General features: G+C 37.8%; 1 pseudogene; it reads right to left on the bottom strand.

The window, feature by feature from the left end:
* Window positions 1–15,450: 15,450 nt before the first annotated feature.
* Window positions 15,451–21,405, bottom strand: part of LOC141315374 (uncharacterized) — a 31,254-nt pseudogene continuing 25,299 nt past the window's right edge.

Genomic DNA, 21,405 nt, shown 5'->3' with positions numbered 1-21,405 from the left:
TCATCAAAATGTAATTAAAATATTTGTTTCACAATTCTATATTTGTTGACAATTTTATTTCAAATCAAATTTCAAATTATATACAGTGAATAAGGACTCATTCTAAAGTTAAAACAAAAATGATTTCATGTGACTGTACAGTAATAAAAAACATTTCCGCCTGCCTAATTCTGCTTCTTCAGCATTAGCAATTGCTTGCCCAGGCTTTAACTAAGGGCCCGTTTTGGTAGTTAACCAAGAGGCAGGCGACTGTGTACAGTTGGTTGATGCTTCCTGTGAGAGACAGAGGTATTGCTGTACTGAATATCTTGTGCTCCTTCACCCTTCGAATGAGGCGCTCAACATGGACTCTGAGTCTTGCAATAGACTGTGTTTTCCTGACCTCTGGCCCAGACAGTTGTGCTCTCTTTGACAGGAAGGTAGGTATGTGGACTTTGCAGGGCACACAGTCTTCCACAAGGAAACCCTTATCCACCATTACAGCCATTGTTGGTTTTAGAAGAGACACAATGCCAGACTGCTTTAGGATCTCTCTATCACTGATGGCTCCTTCATAGAGAGATGACACGAAGGTTACAGCACCGTGAGGAGCCATCCCAATCAACCCTTTGAAAGTGCTGTGAGATTTATAGTTGGAGAATACTTCGCTTTGAAGGAGAAGAGAGTGTGGTGTTTGGCAGCGCAGTTCAGTGCAATCCAAAATCACTTGTGTATCTGAGTAAGACTGAAAAACATCTGGCATGTGAGCTTTGACAGTCTCCTCATCCATCCAAATGCCAACAGCTCCAAGCACAGTGTAGAGAAAGTTAGCCCATGTGTTGATTATGCGGCTTACAGTAGATTGGTGGATTCTGAATCTGTGGGCCAGATCCTTCTGCACCAGACCCAATGACAGATATGTCATGAACAGAAAAAACTCATCAATGGGTTGAAGAGACTGTGAAAAGAAGAAATTATTTTATTACTATTACACAAACACCATACCCGGCACAGAAAGGTTTATTGTAAAACAAAAAGATATCTTAATTACATTAAATGTTTCAGACTACATGTACCGTTGTTGCATTGACAGCATGAGGGACCTCATCTGTCATGGCTGCAGTCCGTGCTCTTGTCACGCGCACAATCTTGCCTATTGCTGGCTCTATCTGCCTCCAAAAGGCCATCAAGTGTGCATGAGTCGCAAACCTGTGGGAAAACATTATTTTAGTAACACTTTATTTTAATGTTCATAAATTTACAGATGTTGCATGTATTTGTTATAGTAATAACTATAAATTAGGCATAATTACATGCACCTAACCCTACAGTAAGTACCTGTCATTCATTAATATTACTCAGTAATTAAATGCAAAATTACACTGTAACAGGCACACAATAAAATTAAGTGTAACCCATATTTTTTTGGTATGGTATGTTAAGTGCCCATAGACAGTTTTAAATTGCAGATTTATTTGCATCCTAGTCGTAATTCCCATTAATACAACATTATATTAGGAGATAGGATAAAAAGTCTAATGCCAGCGTTTACAGAATAATATACTTATCAGTGTGTAACACATTATGTCCTTTTGGACTTGCCGTAGACGAGAGGGATTGGCATGCGCAATTTGCACATGTGCATTGCAGTTTACTGTTGGTCACTGCTGCAGTACATGTCTGGTGAGGTGAGGTGAAATTAATGTTTTAATGAATGTTCATGGAACTTCTGAGTCAGCTTACCTTGTGTAAAACCTAATGTCATCATCGGAGGCAGCAAACCGCTCCAAACAGAACTTGGTGCTGATGGTTATCTCCTCAATTCGTTTTTGCAGCCTCACTATTTGATCTTCATTGTGGTCCAGGGACAAATCCAGCGCAGCAGGCTCAGCACTGGAGCAGTAGTCGTGGTCCGAATATTCCACGTCCATAGAGGGGGCTTCGGTATGCAGTGTGTCTGTGTTTGGTCGCTCTACCCTTTCCCAAACTCCGGTCCGTGGGGCTGGAAGACTGAAGTTGTTCCAATGAAAAAGCAACGGGACAGTTCCATTCTTCAGACGTCTGCGGCCGGCCGGCGTTTGCGGCTCGATCAGGTCTGTACTTTGGAAATGTCGGCTACACACTCTTGTCTGGTTTGTAACTGTAAAATGGTCTCGTCTTATATTAACTACCCACCTCTTCTGTATTTCCTTGTCTTTAGGAAACGTGTGGAAACTTAGAAAAGTGTTAAATTTAGCAGATGCTGTACACTGCGGCACACAGCAGTGGTGGCTAGAGGTGCTGTCCTCCCGTCTTTGAAAAGATACTTTCAGACGTTTAGATGTCATTTTATATATATATATATTTGTTTATTTAATATAATAAAGCAAATAAGCATCAACAATATGAGTGGAGGCTGTTTTGTCTGTTTTTGTGACTAACGTTACCGTAGTATAGAAGACAAGTTATTAGAAAAAATAGTATACAACACTACAATCGCCGGAACGGAAGTAATCCAGCATCCTTATATTCTACCGGAAGTACGTCATTCACCGCCGTGCATAGAGCCTATTCCATGTGTTGATCTCTCTGAATCAAAATATTACTAATAATAATAATACAGCATTTTTTCTGTTGCTAAATTACTCAATTCAGTCATTTTTAACAATACACTGCTCACACAGTGAGTAAAACTATTCAAAAATAACTGTACAGACAGTTCAGGGAGCCATTGTTGATCAGGAAGCTCAGAAAGCCATGGCAGATCATGGAGCTCAGGAAGCCATGGTGGATCAGACAGTTCAGGAAGCCATTGTGGATCATGGAGTTTGGAAAGCGGTGGCGGAGCGGCCCGGCCCCTACGGCCGGAGTCATAACCTGGGGGTCCTTAAGAAAACATACTACACAACATATAAAATATTTACATTAAATTCTAACAAATGACAAATGTTACAGCCACACAATACATCATGTTTATAAAATATCTATACATTCCTACATATAAATTATTACAGACAACACCACCATATACAGTTGTTCAAAATAATAGCAATGTGACTAAAAAAGTGAGTAAAGTTCAAAATCATTATAACTTTTATTTTAGAACACTGCCAATTCTATTCTAAATCAAAACATGAAGAAAAAATGATCAAATTTGTTATTACTTTACTGAAAATGAAGAAAAATAAATATTAAGCTGTTCAAAATAGTAGTAGTGTCTGCATTTTACTTTACAAAGTCAAACATTTACTGTATAAACTGAAAACATGTTGTAGATTTAGCTTTCTTGTGAATCACTGAACTTATATTTTGTTGTATAACCAGAACTGCTACACAGCTATGTTGCACAGAGTCAGAGTTGCACAGAAACTTCTGGCACCTGTGAACAGGTATTCCAGCCCAGAACGAGACAGTCGCTGCGTTCGAAACCGCATACTTCCATACTATATAGTAGGCAAAAAGCAGTAGGCGAGCAAAAAAGTATGTTTGAATGTTCAGTATTCATAAAAGAGTAGGCGAGAATTAGTAGGCGAGTGCACTAATTCTCGCAAGATTCGGACGAACGTCTACTTAAAGTGCTTTCAAATATGCCTACTTACCTACTATATAGTAGGAAAAATGAGTACGTGAAGAAATAAGTACGTTCGAAACCTCAGTGTTCATAAAAGAGTAGGCGAGAAATCCCCGGATGTCCTACTGCTTCAGCCCAGATTCTGAAGTGTTCATCTGATGCACATTATTGAACGTGATTGGGAACCGCAACGAGGGTGTTTACAAATGTATTACAAACCAAAACATGGTTCCCTGTCTCAAAATCGTATTTGTTGAACTGTATTGTAAACTGCTGATCAGCATAAGGTGTCAAGACGTTAGACAGTAACGTTAAGGTATATTTGTGATTTCGCTGTAAAACACGTTTTATTACAAATAGCGACCATAGACATCTTAAAGATGATTACTAAAGGTCTATTTAACAACTGACAGGAACATGTTCTGAGAGAATTAAATAAGCACATGACAACAACAAACAGACATCTAAATGAGTGATGGACGTTATGTGAGTTTATGTAGAGTTCACTGCTGTCAACACTGCTTTAGATGAATGTAATGTAAATAAACACATGTACATATAGTAACTAAACATGAGTTATCTATTTCATTTGTCTATTAGTACTGTTGATAAATTCAGGAGCATTTGTATTGGATAAAAATCCAATTAACACAACAGCTACCTCATAAATATTGTGTGGTGGAGCAGGACCTGAAAGGAAAGGTGACAGCAGCATTTGTGGGGAAAAAAGTCAAATCTGTAACTTAATATAAAGTTAGGTAATTTTGTTACTTCTAATACGGAGATCTAATGACATTGTGCTGTTAAAATGACAGCTGTTTTATTATATTTGTGCATCTTGGTATGATCTGAAATGTCTGCAGACTGGTTTGTGCAGTGAGAAAGGAGAAATCCACAGCAGCATCCTGGAAATGGTTTAGTGCCATCGATGAGACCCTCCATCACTCCACCTGCTCTTTGCCTCATCTGGACCAGATGTTGCTGCAGTATCTTCATCCTCAGAGACCAAAGAGACAGCAAGAGCGTCTAGAGAAAGACTATAATACCAATATGTCTGAATAATGCTTTGTTCCATGTGTCTTTATTTATGTTCATGGTTATTTTTTATATTTTTTTACTCATTTATCCATGTTGCTGTCAGTAAATAGAATATTACTGTTTTATTAATATATGCATTAATTAATTACTTGATTGGGAAAAAAACATGCTTGTTTTACTAAAACTATAATTAATTGTAGGTCAGCATTTATCTTTATTATTGATCAGTGCATTCTAAGGTAATGCAACCCAAAATGAACCCAAAATGTATCCGTTATACTGCAATCAGGGACAGCTGTTTCTTCAACATGACCATAAAATGAACAAATTTCATCAACATCAAAATATTTATAGAAAGATTAATTGAACCTGTCGCTCATATGTTTTAAATTGTTGCGCCTGTTATAACGTCATTTGTCACATGACAACGTCAACATGGTGTAAGACGTGCAGATCACATCCATTGAGTATACTTATTGAGTATGCGGTTTCGAACGCAGCCAGCCCCTTCAACCGAAGTAATGCTGCCCTTGACGACAATCACTTCCGCTTCCTCAATTTTAAACTGAATCACTGCGTCCGAAATCGCATACTACTTAAGTAGGTACTACATTTAAATTCAAACGTACTACCCGACCGTTAAAACAGTATGTTCTATATAGTATGAATGTGGGTAGTATGAATGGAATTCGGACATACTACATCCGCCATATTGATGTTGTCACGTGTCATGCGTCTTCACAACAGCGTGAAAATTTAAAGAGACCGCTCCACTGCACGAACACCGGCACCGGCAATGTTCGGCGTTTTAATGTTGATTGGACAGACAGCTCAGAGAAGCCGTCGGTCAGCTGCTCGCAGATCACGCCTTAGTAGACAGCTTGTAGATTTTTTATCAAATAACGTAAGTATAATTACTTATTTAGCTAGCAAATTTTACCTCAGAATAAAAAAACACCTCTGTGAACACCAAAGTAATTGACAGACAAAGCAGTTTATTGTTATGAATGAATACACAGGACAACAAATTCATTTAGAATATGTACACACTTATATATATATAAGTGTGTATATATTCATTCAAATTTATTCATTGAGTCTTGTTGCTTCAATGTGTGTGTGTGTGTGTGTGTGTATGTGTGTGTGTGTATTTATAAGAATACAATATATACATAGTTAAAATGAATATATTATACATGGATACACAAATAATATATACATATTCTAAAAAAAAACAAAGATGGTGAGCTGTGTGTGTGTGTGTATATAAATAAATGGATAAATACAAAATGAATATATTATACATGGATACACAAATAATATATACATATTCTAAAAAAAAACCAAAGATGGTGAGCTGTGTGTGTGTGTGTATATAAATAAATGGATAAATACAATATATACATAGATAAAATGAATATATTATGAATAGATAAACAAATATATACATGTTCTAAAAAAAAAAACTATATACACATTTACAGACAGTGAGCCCTACAACCTACTGCCGCCTGAATGCTGCTGTGCCAGTTCTTCAATTATATTTTCAAGAGGAATCTGACCTTTGTCCCAGCCTGCGGCTTTCACGACGGTCCATCACGTCCCTCATTGCTGCCTTGAGGTCAGATTTTGACCATGGCTGGGAAACTGACATTGGGGTGCTGGTGTTTTTGTACTGGCTGGCCCACGCAGCATCATATAGGGTGGTGTCAATGGCTTTTGACATTCCAAAGTCCACGGTGCATGACATTGTGCACAGAATTAGCAGGGCGGTCACCTGTATTTTGAAGAGGGTGATCACTTTCCCGACCCCGGATGATCTGGAGGAAGTGGGGGCAGGTTTTGCCCAGCTGGCTGGGTCTCCAGCTTTCTGCACAGTAGCTGGTGCAATAGACGGATGCCACATCCGGATCAAAGCACCAGCAGGTGACGCCCCATGCTACTTTACAGTTTTTCTCAATTGCTAAAACACTATAACCAGTCTTTTGAACTAAAATGTCAAAACTATAACGCCATTTTTGAAAAAGCACACCCATTTCCCTAAACAATAAACACTATTCCCTGCTTTGACACATGAGTTATATATGGTGAACTATTACTGCAAAACTCTACACACAAATCCCTACATTTCTCAGTGCTTACACCATGTGGTCATTTAGAAAGCACAAGCATTCAATATTGTTCACTCAAGTCAGAGAAGTTTGAGCTCAATTAGCACACAGTTATCCTAGTGGAAACACTAGGAGTCAAAATTTAGCACACACCAATCAGAACCTTCGATGGAGATAAAAGAGCCAAAGTAAGCTTACAGTTTTTCTCAGTCACTTTGGTGCATTTTTTCAGATCAGAAATGAAATTGTCAAAACTACTTGTTCAACATCCACATCATCTAGTCTCTTTGCTCACATCATAAAAAGCTTCTCATTCTTCTAATCAAGTTGCGATTGCTTTGGTATATTCATACAACTGATTATATACATTTGTCTGCGGTTTCCTACATTATCAGTTGCTATTGTCATGTTGCTCAAAATGTATTATATAGTTCTCTGTGCAATAGTCTTACCCTCAAAACATCAAGTCATTAGCTCATTGTATAAGTCATTACCTAAATGCTAAATTTTTTATCTAGTTGTCATAAACTGTCAATCATATATTCTAAACATTTCTATTAGACTTTTTGTAAATTTAACATGAATTATTCAAGTGAATCTTGACTTTCACTAATGAAGATATAGATCAACCAATGATAAAGCAGTTCTCTGAAATTGCTCAAAGGTACATCTCATGAACCTTCAGTTGGAAAGCATATATAGACAGAGGATAACACAAGAGTTACAAATTGTGAGTGGACTTTCTCATTTTTATTTTCACCTTTGTGCCCATATTTCTTTTTCTTTTCTATTTCACAATGACGTTGTAATGCGTTTTTATTTATTTATTTATTTTTTGTCAGACCACTAAGTGTAACTGTGAATCCTATCCAGTCTTTTTCAATCAGTATCCCACATACAGTAATGTGTAATTTTGAAAAGGAAGAGTAGGAGGTTACTCTTAGTCTTAGTCTGTAGTCTACTACAGTACATTAAATCAAGGAATATGTGCTCATAATGTGAAAAGTTTTTTATTTGGATTGTTTTTGTAGTATTGTTTAGAATTGATCTCATCAGGGTGTAAAACTGTGTTGTAGTGTGTGTGTTTTTGAGGATTTGTGTGTCATGTCTGAAAGCAAAGTTTGGTTTTTCAGCAAGATTGAATTGTTTTGAGTGGAGAGCTTCATTTTGACCTCAATATAGGAAGTTTGGGGAAATGAGTTAGGAGTTGTGGGTTTGTGTTTAGAGTTTCGCAAATAAGAGGCAAATTTCAAGAAATGTGTTTAAGCAATTGAGAAAAACTGTAATAGGAAGCTGTTCCACTCTGTACAGCTGCAGGCCATCACAGACCACAAGGGGAAGTTCATTGATATCTTTGTTGGGTATCCTGGGTCGGTGCATGATGCCAGGGTACTTAAGAACAGCCCTGTTTACACTGGCCGCTTATATCCACCTGCAGGGAAATGGATCCTCGGAGATGGTGGGTATCCCTGTTTGAGCGCGCCCATCTGCCTCATCACTCCGTACAGAGAGCCTGTACAGAATCCTGTATAGGCTCGCTTCAATGCCAAGCATGCTCGAGCACGCAACATAGTTGAAAGAGCCTTCGGGATGCTGAAGACTCGCTGGAGGTCCATCTTTTTCAAGGCCCTGGAAGTGAGCCCTGCATTTGTGCCAGAAGTTGTTGCTTGATGTGCAGTGCTCCACAACCTCTGTCTTCAGAACAGGGACATTGTTGATGCAGATGTGGAGGATCCTGCCGATGACCCCCTTGAACCCCAAAACACAGAGGCCAGCACAGGAGAGGATGTGCGGGACAATCTGGCTGCAGCTGTGTCCGCACCAGACAATTGTGTGCCTGCTCTTCATGAGCATGACTACCTGTAAGACAATTTAACAGGTTAAGACTTTGCAATTCAGTTCTTGTTCTCAGATTGACATTGTTTAAGCTTGTCTACATTAGCTAGTTAATATGTAAATAGTTAGGTGTGTGTGGGTGGGCAAAGCCCACAGGGTGTTGTGATGCTAAAAAATGCAGTAGTAGTTAGAGAGAGGTGGAAGTGCATAACATCTGTGCGCATCCCTCTTGATTACTGCTCACTGGCACTGGCAATGTGATGAAAAAGCAGTTTTTTCAGGGTTTCTGACGGTTCTATGAAAGTAAATTTATGAAAAGATAAAGGGAATATAACAAATCAGTGCTTAGGATGCAAAATTATGATTCATTTACATTTAATCATTTAGCGGACGCTTTTATCCAAAGCGATTTACAAATGAGGACAATGGAAGCAATCAAAATCAACAAAAGAACAATGCTATGTAAGCTCTGACAAGCCTCAGATTAGATTAATGCAGTATACGTAGCAAGAATTTTTAGATTATATAGTAAATTAAAAAAAAAAAAGATAGAAAAAGAATAGAGCAAGCAATTTTTTGTTAATTGTAAAATAAACAGAAAAAATAAAACAGTTTTTTTTTGTTAAAAAAATACAAGTAGCCTTGTTCTCTGTGAAATTGAACAAAATGAAGTTCATGATTAAAACAAGGACAAATATCTGCCTGTGAGCTCAGAAATATTTTTACAAAATTCAAATGGCAAAATTATTTTCATACACCATTGACACAAATAGTCTTGTTTTGAGCATAAACAAGACAATTTCTTCATTTTGCATCTTAAGTTATATGTGACCCTGGACCACAAAACCAGTCATAAGGTTAAATTTGACAAAACTGAGATATATACATCATATGAAAGCTCAATAAATATGCTTTCTATTGATGTATGGTTTGTTAGGATAGGACAATATTTGGCCGAGATACTACAAATGGCGACACGTCGGCGTCACTTCCCTGGTTTGAAAAAAGCACGTAAAAGTCCTCCTACTACATCTGTGTGCATGTCAACTTGTAGGAGGACTTTTACGTGCTTTTTTCAAACCAGGGAAGTGACGCCGACGTGTCTCAATTTGTAGTTTTTGAGACTAGGAGAGATCGGCTAAAACGTGTTTTTAAAACACTCATGGTGGACTTACAAATATTCTGATGCAGCGTTTTGTGAGTACATAACCTATTTACACTACTGTACAAGTTTGGTAAGATTACTTGCACGTTTAGTGGTGCAATTTACGAGATACGCTACATGTACCATTCACTCCTGTAACAAGCAATTCGAAAAACTCTAATATCTCCATAAATGTTCGACTAAGGTAAAAAACACTTCGGATGGGGTATTTACATGGGCTTCGGAGTGCATAGCAATGAAGTCAATTCTACTCCGAACCTACCCTTTAAGCTTAATTTTATAAATTACTTTATTTCTGGGGTAAAAAAAGTGAAGCCCTATAAATAAGTATAGTGAGATTAGGAGATGATATTACTACATGTTAACCTCAAAAGACTTGTATGTGAATGTTACCTGTCTGAAGACACTGAAGTTAATTTTACTGGCACCCATTATAAAAATGTTTCCATTTGGTCTTGACTTAAACTCTATATACTACATGATGCAAAAATGTTTTGCCCTAATCTTTGTGATCACATTTATGTAGAAGTTATATTTAAAACAAAATTAAAATGAATACTTTTTTAAAACTGTCTGGTCTGGGTTTTCTCTACAGTATGACACTCATTTTGCTTTAAAAAGCAGCTGGAAACTACCACAAAATTAGTGTGCACATAAGTGCTTTAAAACTGTTGTTACTCAATGCCACATTTTATTAATTGCCACTTTACAACTGACAAAATCTAGCTACTGTAAATCCATGGAAACTAACACTGCATTGAAACTTGATAACCAGTATGTAACAATGAAAAACCAAATGGAAAGAAAATATAGTTTTTATTAATATTCTTAATTTTTTTGCAAATAGCTCTAAAAGCTGAAGAAATTTCTCCTCTCTCTCCTTTGTCTCCCTGTCTCGTCTTTCCTCTCTCTCTCATTTCTCTGTCTCTTCTTTCTTCTCTTTCCCTGGCCTCTTGTTCTCGTCTCTCTCTTTCTCTTCTTTCCTCCCTTTCCATCATCTCTCTCCATCGCCTCTCCTCCTTTTCTACTGCTTCCATTTCCCTTTCCGCCTCCCTCTCCTCCATCTCGTACATAACCTCCTCTATGTCCTTCCTCTTCCTCCCTGCTCTTTCAGCTGTTGACCTCACAGAGGATGGTGAGGTTACAGCAACATCTGATCCGGATGAGGCAATAAGGGTGGGTGGTGTGATGGATGGTCTGCCCCCTATTGCCTCATCCAGGACAGCACACCATTTCCAAGATGCTGCTGTAACCTCACCATCCTCTGTACTCACACCAGTCTGTGGACATTTAAGATCCTACAAAAAATGTAAAAGCAAAATACCAAGAACAATTATATTCATTAGATTACTATGACATTAACAACATTAGCATTATCAAATCATGAAAGAACTCAAATTTTGGTGTGAACCATTTTTTTTTCAATTCTTTATATTTTTGTTCTAGGTTTTCCCACTTTCTTTTAACTTGGGCAGCAGAAATTTTCCCATCTAGCTTCTGCTCTGTCACAAAAACTCTATCACAATAAATGCACAGAAATCAAGCATAAAAATAATGCAGTAAAACCTTTGCTTGAAGTGTTGGTGTGTACTACATTCAGTGTCAACAGCACCTGAATAAAAGTACATTTTACATAATTTGTTTACTTACTCAAAACCTTTGATGGCAGCATTTCTCCTTCCAGTGAAGAGGGTTTCATTAGCCACTCTCCACTGAATAAGGAGATGAGTGTGTTCATCAGTCCCTGTAATGTCAAAACAGTAATCATTGACAAGCTGAAGCATAACTTTACTTATTACTAGCTTGATATGCAGCCAACAAAATCTCAACTAAAAATTAACACTAGTAAAAGAGGAAACAAATCGTTTTAATTTGTTTAATTTTCTAATTTCATTAAACTGCTTAACAACGAATGTCTCCGTAAAAATAAATGTGTTAACAAGCTGATGTACAAAACAACTTCTTACAGCCGATTCACGAACTCACCTCATCGATTTAGAATGTTTAAACTTTCAATAAGTCAACCGTTTATTTAGATTGTGTTAAACAAGTGTATTTAATCACAATAAACAATGTTTTATCCTGAGATAAAAGCTGCGTCTCCACTTTTCGAATATGACGCCTCCTCTCACGGAGCCTCATGGGATATGAAAGTGTCCATGGTATGCCTACTAGAGAATTCGGCCGGAAGCAGTAGGTCATCTGGGTACTTCTCGCCTACTGAATTTCGAATACTATGAATTCGGACATACCATGATGTCTTCCGACTTCCATTCCTTCAGTATATACATAGATATCTCTTAGCGACTGTTTCTATGGGCCACGATACGTAAGCCGCCCGCCATATTGCAGCAGTCAACTTGACGTCATTCACCCATAGATCTGTCATTCACCATAGTAATAACTGAAAATTGGAAATGCCACGGTCCTGCACAGCCATTGGTCTACGAAACTACTATATGGCAAATGACGTAAAGTTGATCGTTCCAAGATGGTGGACGCATCTATGTGATCCAATGGGGTAGATCTGAATGAAGGAAATATTCTTATTAAATACTTTGTTCTTTACATAGTTGAATTTGCTGACAACAGAACCACACAAAAATTATCAATAAAAATCAAATGTATTAACCCATGGAGGTCTGGATTTGGAGTCACACTCAAAATGGGAGTGGAAAAACACACTACAGGCTGATGCATCTTTAATGTAAAGTCTTTAACCCTCTGGGCCTCTTCGGTCATTTTTGACCAAAAAATTTTATGTTTTGAATTTTTAAAAATCGTAGCTTCATCAGAATGAGATGACGCTTGGTGACTTTTGTTGCATTAGCTATGTGAGTACAAAAAAAATCAGTGACATGATTCGGATATGTTAAAGGGTCAAAAAAAAAATAGTCACACTTGGCTCCTTCGCGGTCAGAAATGACCGACATAGGAAATGAATGGGAAATACGAAAAAATGTGATAATTCAGATAATCTTTTGGTAATACAAGCTACAAATGAGCAACTGTGCTGAAAAGAAGTGTTCAGCAAGCAAGGACTGACACTCTAAAATAACAAAAGTACAGAACTGACACACACACGCACACGCACACACACACACGCGCACACACACACACACACACAGACACACACACAGACACACAGAAATAAGCAGAAAAATGCAAAACCTGATATTTATCCAATCAAAAAAATATCTAAACCTTGCCAAAATTTATCTTTTAGAATGTCTGAATATATTTCTAAATGCAAAGCCTAATAAAATGAAGAAACAGTAAAAAGAAAAAAAAACAATAGGAATCCCAAAGCCCCTGTATATATGTATATAGGGAGACACAGGAGTTTACATGGCATTACACAAGTTTTTATTTTTTATGCCACTAGATGGTGCAATTTTCACTTTAAAAAAATGGATTTTAAATGCTTTTACTCTATTTTAATGTGAAATGTTGTATTTTTTGAAAAATAATAAATACATAATTAATTAAAAAATATAATATAAAATATAATTCTACTGGGAAAAAATTGCTCATTAAAACTGTATAAATATTGCATAGATTCATAAAAAATGCTCAAAATTCTAAATAATAATTACAAAATATTATTGAACAAAAATATATTTAATTGATTTTCCTGAAGAAAAAAAAAAGTTACTTTTTAAGGCTTCGGTCACTTTTGACCGCGAGGGAGCCAAGTGTGACCCCTTAATGAGGAGGCCCAGAGGGTTAAAACAAGTCAATATGAGGCTCAGTAGTGTGTGTAGCCTCCACGTGTATGTATGACCCCCCTACAACGCCTGGGCATGCTCCTGATGAGGTGGCGGATGGTCTCCTGAGGGATCTCCTCCCAGACCTGGACTAAAGCATCCTGGACAGTCTGTGGTGCAACGTGGCGTTGGTGGATGGAGACAGACATGATGTCCCAGATGTGCTCAATTGGATTCAGGTCCGGGGAACGGGCGAGCCAGTCCATAGCATCAATGCCTTCGTCTTGCAGGAACTGCTGACACACTCCAGGCACATAAGGTCTTGCATTAGGAGGAACCCAGGCCAACCGCACCGGCATATGGTCTCACAAGGGGTCTGAGGATCTCATCTTGATACTTCTAAAGGCCCTCCAAAGAAATGCCACCCCAAACCATTACTGACCCACTGCCAAACCGGTCATGCTGGAGGATGTTGCAGGCAGCAGAACATTCTCCACGGTAGGGCTGCACGATTAATCGCTCTATGTTGTGAGGCGCGTTTTGCAATGAAGCGGGTACTTTGATTAGTAGTAAATCTTCATCACGTGCGTCTAGCATGTGCATTCAGCGTTCAGCAATTAATACACAGAGACGTAAATCACTGACAAGCTACGCCAAATCGTGCTTGATCATTTGATTTCTAGCGCGATTTGGCATGGCTTGTCAGTGATTTACGTCTCTGTGTATTACTTGCCTTTCCAGCTGAATGCACGTGCTGGAGATTTACTACTAATCGAAGTACCGGCTTCATTGACAAAACGTGCCTCAGCAGCCCTACTCCACGGTGTCTCCAGACTCTGTCACATCTGTCACATCTGCTCAGTGTAAACCTGCTTTCATCTGTGAAGAGCACAGGGCGCCAGTGGCAAATTTGCCAATCTTGGTGTTCTCTGGCAAATGCCAAACGTCCTGCACGGTGTTGGGCTGTAAGCACAACCCCGACCTTGTGGCCTGCTGGAGGTCATTTTGCAGGGCTCTGGCAGTGTTCTTCCTGTTCCTCCTTGCACAAAGGCGGAGGTAGCGGTCCTGCTGCTGGGTTGTTGCCCTCCTACGGTCTCCTCCACGTCTCCTGATGTACTGGCCTGTCTCCTGGTAGTGCTTCCATGCTCTGGACACTACGCTGACAGACACAGCAAACCTTCTTGCCACAGCTCGCATTGATGTGCCATCCTGGATGAGCTCCACTACCTGAGCCACTTGTGTGGGTTGTAGACTCCGTCTCATGCTACCACTAGAGCGAAAGCACTGCAGGCATTCAAAAGTGACCAAAACATCAGCCAGAAAGCACAGGAACTGAGAAGTGGTCTGTGGTCACCACCTGCAGAACCGCTCGCTGATTGGGGTTGTCTTGCTAATTGCCTATAGTTTCCACCTGTTGTCTATTCCATTTGCACAACAGCATGTGAAATTAATTGTCAATCAGTGTTGCTTCCTAGGTGGGCAGTTTGATTTCACAGAAGTGTGATTGACTTTGAGTTACATTTTGATGTTTAAGTGTTCCCTTTATTTTTTTGAGCAGTATATATATATATATATATATATATATATATATATATATATATAATTAACACAATGGGCCAACTCACATTGTACAGCGGCCCACGGGGAAAACACATAATGCAAGCGCTAAAAACCCATCATATGCACTGTTGGCATGTAAAATATATATATATATATGTAAAAATCTGACCGGCCCACATTAAAGAAAATAGTCCGGCCCCTCTTGCATTAGCCAGAATGCCATGCCTATATCAAGTTGGAACTAAAACGCCGTCCCCCCTTGAAATTCACCCCCTGCGTCTCCCCCATTTCCAGCCCTTTATATAGGCCTATGTATATCTTAATGTGCAGAATTATTATAAATATTGTCGGTTGTAGTACATACTTTTATAATGATACTGTACAATCTGTAGTCTCTAGTCTCATATATTGTCTGTATTACATGTTTTTTTCTAACACCAGTCAGGAGTAATGCTCCTAATTTCACTGTATGCAGAAACACACAAAGACAATAAAGGCTTGTAATTCAATTCCATTTAAAAGTTTTATTTAGATATTTCAAATAAAGCCTAAAACATCATGGCTTTCAACTATTAAAGCTAAAACAAATGTTCTCATGCAAATACATCAGTTGACCACAAATGTTGTTAATAAAATATAAAAAGTAAAGATAATGTATTAATAAAAAAGGAACATTTAATAATGACTCAAAGCAAAATGATCATTAACTACTGAAAGTAAAAGTGAAAACTAATGAGATTGATTTCTCTCCTTCTAATTTACCAGTAGTGATGAGTATACATATACAGTACATGCCAGACCAGTATGTGTAAATCTGCCAGAGATATTCTGCATGACTGTGTATAGCAGATGATTGAATAAAATGCTTCTCATGTGCAGTGCAATGATATGGTTATTTTCCAGGGTGGATCCTCTCATGTATTTTCAAATATGATGACTGACTAAATCTCTTGTTGCAGTGTGAGCATTTACTGTATAAGGTGTCTCTCCAGTGTGATTCATCTCATGTGTTTTCAAAAGAACTGACTGACGAAATCTCTTGTTGCAGTGTGAACACTCATAAGGTTTCTCTCCAGTGTGGATCATCTCATGTATTTTCAAATGTACTGACTGATTAAATCTCTTGTTGCAGTGTGAACACTCATAAGGTTTCTCTCCAGTGTGGATCCTCTCATGCTTTTTCAAATGTACTGACTGATTAAATCTCTTGTTGCAGTGTGAACACTCATAAGGTTTCTCTCCAGTGTGGATCCTCTCATGTGTTTTCATATATGCTGACTGACTAAAACTCCTGTTGCACTGTGAACACTTATAAGGTTTCTCTCCAGTATGGATCCTCTCATGTATTTTCAGACATGCTGACCGTATAAATCTCTTGTTGCAGTTTGAACACTTGTAAGGTTTCTCTCCAGTGTGGATCATCTCATGCGTTTTCAAATGTACTGACTGACTAAAATTCTTGTTACAGTGTGAACATTTATACGATTTCTCTGCAGTTTTGTAATGATTTTTCTCCTTAACTTGACTTGATTCTTGATTCTCTTCTTTTTCTTTAATCAACTCTGAAATAAAATAAAAAGGGTTAATTGTCAGTAACTTGTTATAAGCTGAGAAACATGAACAAACTAACATTTGTGAACAGTGCCAATAAGTCCTACAGATGGTGGCGCCAGAAGCAGATTTTGTAAAGCTGGTGTGTGGGATATCAATAATAAAGATAATTTAAAGGGGTCATATGATGTGGTTTCCTTTGGAGTATTACAAGCTGTTGGTGCCTAGATAAGATTTGTGAAGCTGCAAAGCCTAAAGTCTCAAAACCAAAGAGATATTTATGATACAAGATAAGACTTAGCCACAACTCCCTAAAATGGCTCGTTCAAACCCCCCCCTCCCACTTGTCCACGTCACGGTGTGAGTAGGTTAGCGTAACACATCCCATAAAAAAATATGAATATGAATATGACAAGAAAGAAAGCGTAACTTTACCAGCTGTAGTAGTGTTGCAGCGCCATGTTGAGGAGTCGCAGAACGTTTCATTGGAAAAGCAAACTTACTTGGTTTGGCCTTTCAAATGAGGACACAACTTGAAATCAGTGTTTAAGTTATATTTACAACTGTTCTGGAACAGTAAAATGCAAATATTTGAGTGGGTGATGCACATTTCAAGGAGGACTGTTTCCTGAACCTGGGAGAGCAGCTTACAATGCCAGATGTACACAAAGGGTTAGGCTATAAAGTAGGGCTGGACCAGAATATTCGATTATTTGAATATTCGTTCCATGGGTTGGCATTCGATTTAAAATTTTGAGATTCGAATATTCTATTTTTTTTCATACACTTTGCATCCCCCCGCGAAATGGTTCTCATTCAGGCTTAAATATGAATAAAGAAGATCAGACTGCTGCCACTAACACAGAGACAGCAAAAAAAAGAGAGCGAGAGAGATTGAGCAATATTTGAGAGACACTACTAAAGTACAGTCGGGCTCACTTGAATGGTTGAAGCAAAACTAGGGCTGTGCTGTCACAATGACAACCGCGCCTCCGCGTTCAAATGCACGCAGTAGGCTAAAGCTAACCGCTAAAATAATCACCTTGAATGTGTCAGAGGAAAAAGTAAGGAGATATTCAAATTATTTATTAATAAACTAGTATTTGACACAAATATAAAGTTGCCGATCCTGACTCGTCATCTGCTCACTGACGCGCATTCAATGCCTAAATGTATATTTATGGATTAGGCCTATAGCTAATGAAAGAGTTTTGTTTTCGATTTGAATTATTTAAATTAGTTCTTTACGGATGATATATTACCCCTACCTGTTTAAGCAAAAATTAAGTTTCACATCACACCAGGCTCCGTGTCCTGCAAAGCGCGCTTCAGCTTTACTATCTGCACAAACGACTGGATATGCGCCTAATATAGGGTTGCCACCCGTCCCTTAAAATACGGAATCGTACCGTATTTGAGAATGAAATTGCGCGTCCCGTTTTGAATCAATACGGGGCGGGTTTTGTCCCGTATTTTTTATAATTTTTTTTAAAGTAGCGTCTCATGCAAATAATCACTGCGGTAAAGCCAGCTGCGGTTCAGAAAAACACGGTCAAGCCAGCCACGATTGATTTTAAGTGTGCGCACATATTACAGTGATTACAGTAGTTTCAGAAACAACACAGAGAGAACGCGCTTGCAGAGCGTTTTTCATTTAGACGCCCAGCACTGAGAGATAATACCAAAGAGTATAGAAGTACTATACTCTTTGATAATACTACAAAATGCTTGTGAATTTTACTTATTTATTTGCATTTCTGCTTTAATATCCGTTTTATTTATTGGTGTACTTGACGGTTCTTTTCTGAGAAATGGGACATTATTAGACTTTAGAGTCTAATAAGTAATAAAAACAAACAATGATCAGTTCTTATTCAGGACGGCCCATATTATATGCAAAACTCATATGAAACCTTTTTACTGCAGCATTTTTGAGATATGGGACATGATTACATTTTAACGGGGTATATAGACCCCATTTCTAAAAAGTAGCAAAAAACAATGATCAGTTCTTATTCAGGACGTCCCATATTATATGCACAACTGATATGAAACCTTTTTACTGCAGCATTTTGGAGATAACAGCTCGTCAATTCAATTCATGTTCGTGCAAAGGATGAGACGGACAAAAGTTACCGATGCATGTCGTTGTTTTACTTATTTTCATGTTGTCAGGTTCACAGTGCAAAGAGCTCCGGGGTGGAATAACTTGAGTGAAGCAGAATAAAAACTTTCTCCATCCGATTCAACTACACAGCACACAGCGAGAGCGCACATCACATCAGCACACGTGTCGAACTACACTACCCACATTACACTTCGCTGTGGACTACAACACCCGTAAATAGCAGTCTTAAAGCGGCCACTTCTATTTCCCCTTTCCTGCAACAGGTGTCAGAATGATCGGAAAAATATTTTCTGAATAAGAAAACTCACATGAACTTCAATTTGGTCAACCTCCCACCTACAGGAATTTAAAAGCATCCCCCCTCTGCCCCTGATTTAGACTTGAAGGGAGACAGATCTGACCACTGGGCATGCGCACATCAATCTAACATTATTTTTTTATCACACTGTACAACAATAATACTGTTTATGTATTATAGTAAGGGCTAAGTTTAGGGTTGGGGTAGGTGTAGATGTTAAAAAAAACACAATCTAATAGAACAATTAATTTCATTGTTAGTTTCCGGTCGGAGCTGTATCCCTTCTAGCCACAACCCTGCCCTCTGCCCTAGTCATACCAGGACATGCAATAAGTCAGTTAATACATTTTTCATTTTAAAGAACTTTTTTGTCCAATAAAAAGATGTTCTTGTGTCATCCACCATTTTGTGTGTGTGTGTTTTTTTTTTTTTAAGTATCGGTTCAGGAACCGTTTTGGCACCGGTACCGTTTTAAAAGTATCGATTTGGCACCGGTATCGAAAAAAAAAAAACGATACCCAACCCTAAATAGCACACATTTATCTAGGTTAAACGATTAAACTAATATTGTGATATGCTTCAAGTTTTTTATATCTATGGATTTTAATTTAAATCGTGATGACTTGAGATTGCTAAATTGATCTGTTTGCCGCTGGCCGCTTGGTCGATACTTTAAAAAACAACAACTTGAATTTAACAAATAAAAAGTGTTACAAATATATTTCTAAAATATCTTTATAACCAAAAGAAACAAAAATAAATGTAATCACATTGCTATTACAGCAGCTGTGCAGTGGGGAAGAGAAAGAGAAACAAGACCGGTTCCAGTCAGACTCGGGCCAGTAATTCTCATGAGATGTTGGAATAGGTCTGGGCAAGGTTTTAGCAATTTTTGCAACGAATGTTCGTTGAATAGCCGATTTAACATTCTTATTTAGGCTAGTTTCTTATTTAAATGTATTATTTCTTTGATTTATTTTAGCGTTTTGTAGGTTGCTTGTTCACTGCCGGAAGTGCTCAAATAAACACGCACGTTTGTTAATAATGTTTGAGCCTCATTTATTTTGGGTTTCAAAATAATATACATATGTATTTTATATATAGGCCTATATACACAAACGTTATATATATAATGTATATTTATTTATAAATAATTTAGATATATATATATATATATATATATAAACACTGCGCCATTTTTGCGTTCTTCTTTTATTTAAATAGCCTACCCTTTACGGTGTCAGTAATTACTGTGCTGCTAATTTCTCATTTGGGAGTGATTTGTTTGTTAAAATATGTTAGGCTACCTTATTAAAAGTATTGCTCTTAACAGACCTGTGTGTTTTGTATCACTAGCGCAGTGTCTGTTCACGAACTCGCAATGTTCTATTACAATTTATTAATTCTGAAAGTGTTATGTGTTCATATTGCACCAGAATGCAACACTGCACTCCTTTGGGTCCACAGCAAAAATCGATTTAATGAACTGTTCTCGACATAATCAAAATGCAAACATAATAAAAAATGCATACACACAGACATTACTGTCTTTATTAGAGAGTAGAATATGTTTAGCCCCTCCCTCCGAATATTCTGTGTTGATTACTGCCGAAGCTTTGAAGCTCAAAAAATGGTATTCGGACCAGCCCTACTATAAAGTGGGCCAATCACAATGTTGCATGAACAGTCTGTGCTTCTGACTGACGGCCTGTAAGTACGTTTTCATATTTAAAGAATTCAGGACTGACTATTCAAACATGAGTCTTGAGCAGTGTAGAGTAGCGCTTGTTGTTTGTTGTTCTACGATCGCAAATGCAGACATGGTGTTATGTTTACACGGCATGAAGAATGCATTAAAAGACAGTAAGAGAGTAATCATAATCAATCATCAAAATCAAGAGTCAATATAAACAATAACATATGCAACAAATGCCTGTTTATTAAAGGTTTTATAGTTTCTGTCTCAATGTGCCAAGGAATGGCATCACAACACACACTTGAGGTATCTGGCCAATCACAACGCACGGATAGCTGGCCAATCAGAGAACACCTCGGTTTCCATCAATGATAGGTTTTGTAAAAATCATATCGTTTCAGAAAGGCAGGGCATAGCGGAGCAACAATAATGTACAGTATGTGGAAAATAACATGCTTTTTGAACCTCGAACTGCATAAACACATAGCATTATAACACACACAAAATAATGCACTTTTTAGCATCATCATATGCTCCATTTAATCAATCGTTTTAAATTCATGAGCGCAGTTACTAAAAATATTACAGGTTTATTTCTTGGTAATACACATTTGACAGCTAAGCACTGACCCTGAGTTGGGAAGCATGCAAAATGTACCTTTATTACCATCAGTGACGTGAAAAATCCATTTTCATTTAGAAAATGAATATATTCTATTCTTACTAAATGTACAATTATTAACTGACCAACAATTTAAGAGATTATAACTGATGTTCAATTCAGTC

The sequence above is a fragment of the Garra rufa genome, unplaced genomic scaffold (genome assembly GCF_049309525.1).
Source record: "Garra rufa unplaced genomic scaffold, GarRuf1.0 hap1_unplaced_025, whole genome shotgun sequence".
In the NCBI taxonomy this organism is placed as follows: domain Eukaryota; kingdom Metazoa; phylum Chordata; class Actinopteri; order Cypriniformes; family Cyprinidae; genus Garra; species Garra rufa.
This window is presented reverse-complemented; position numbering and strand designations above follow the sequence as displayed.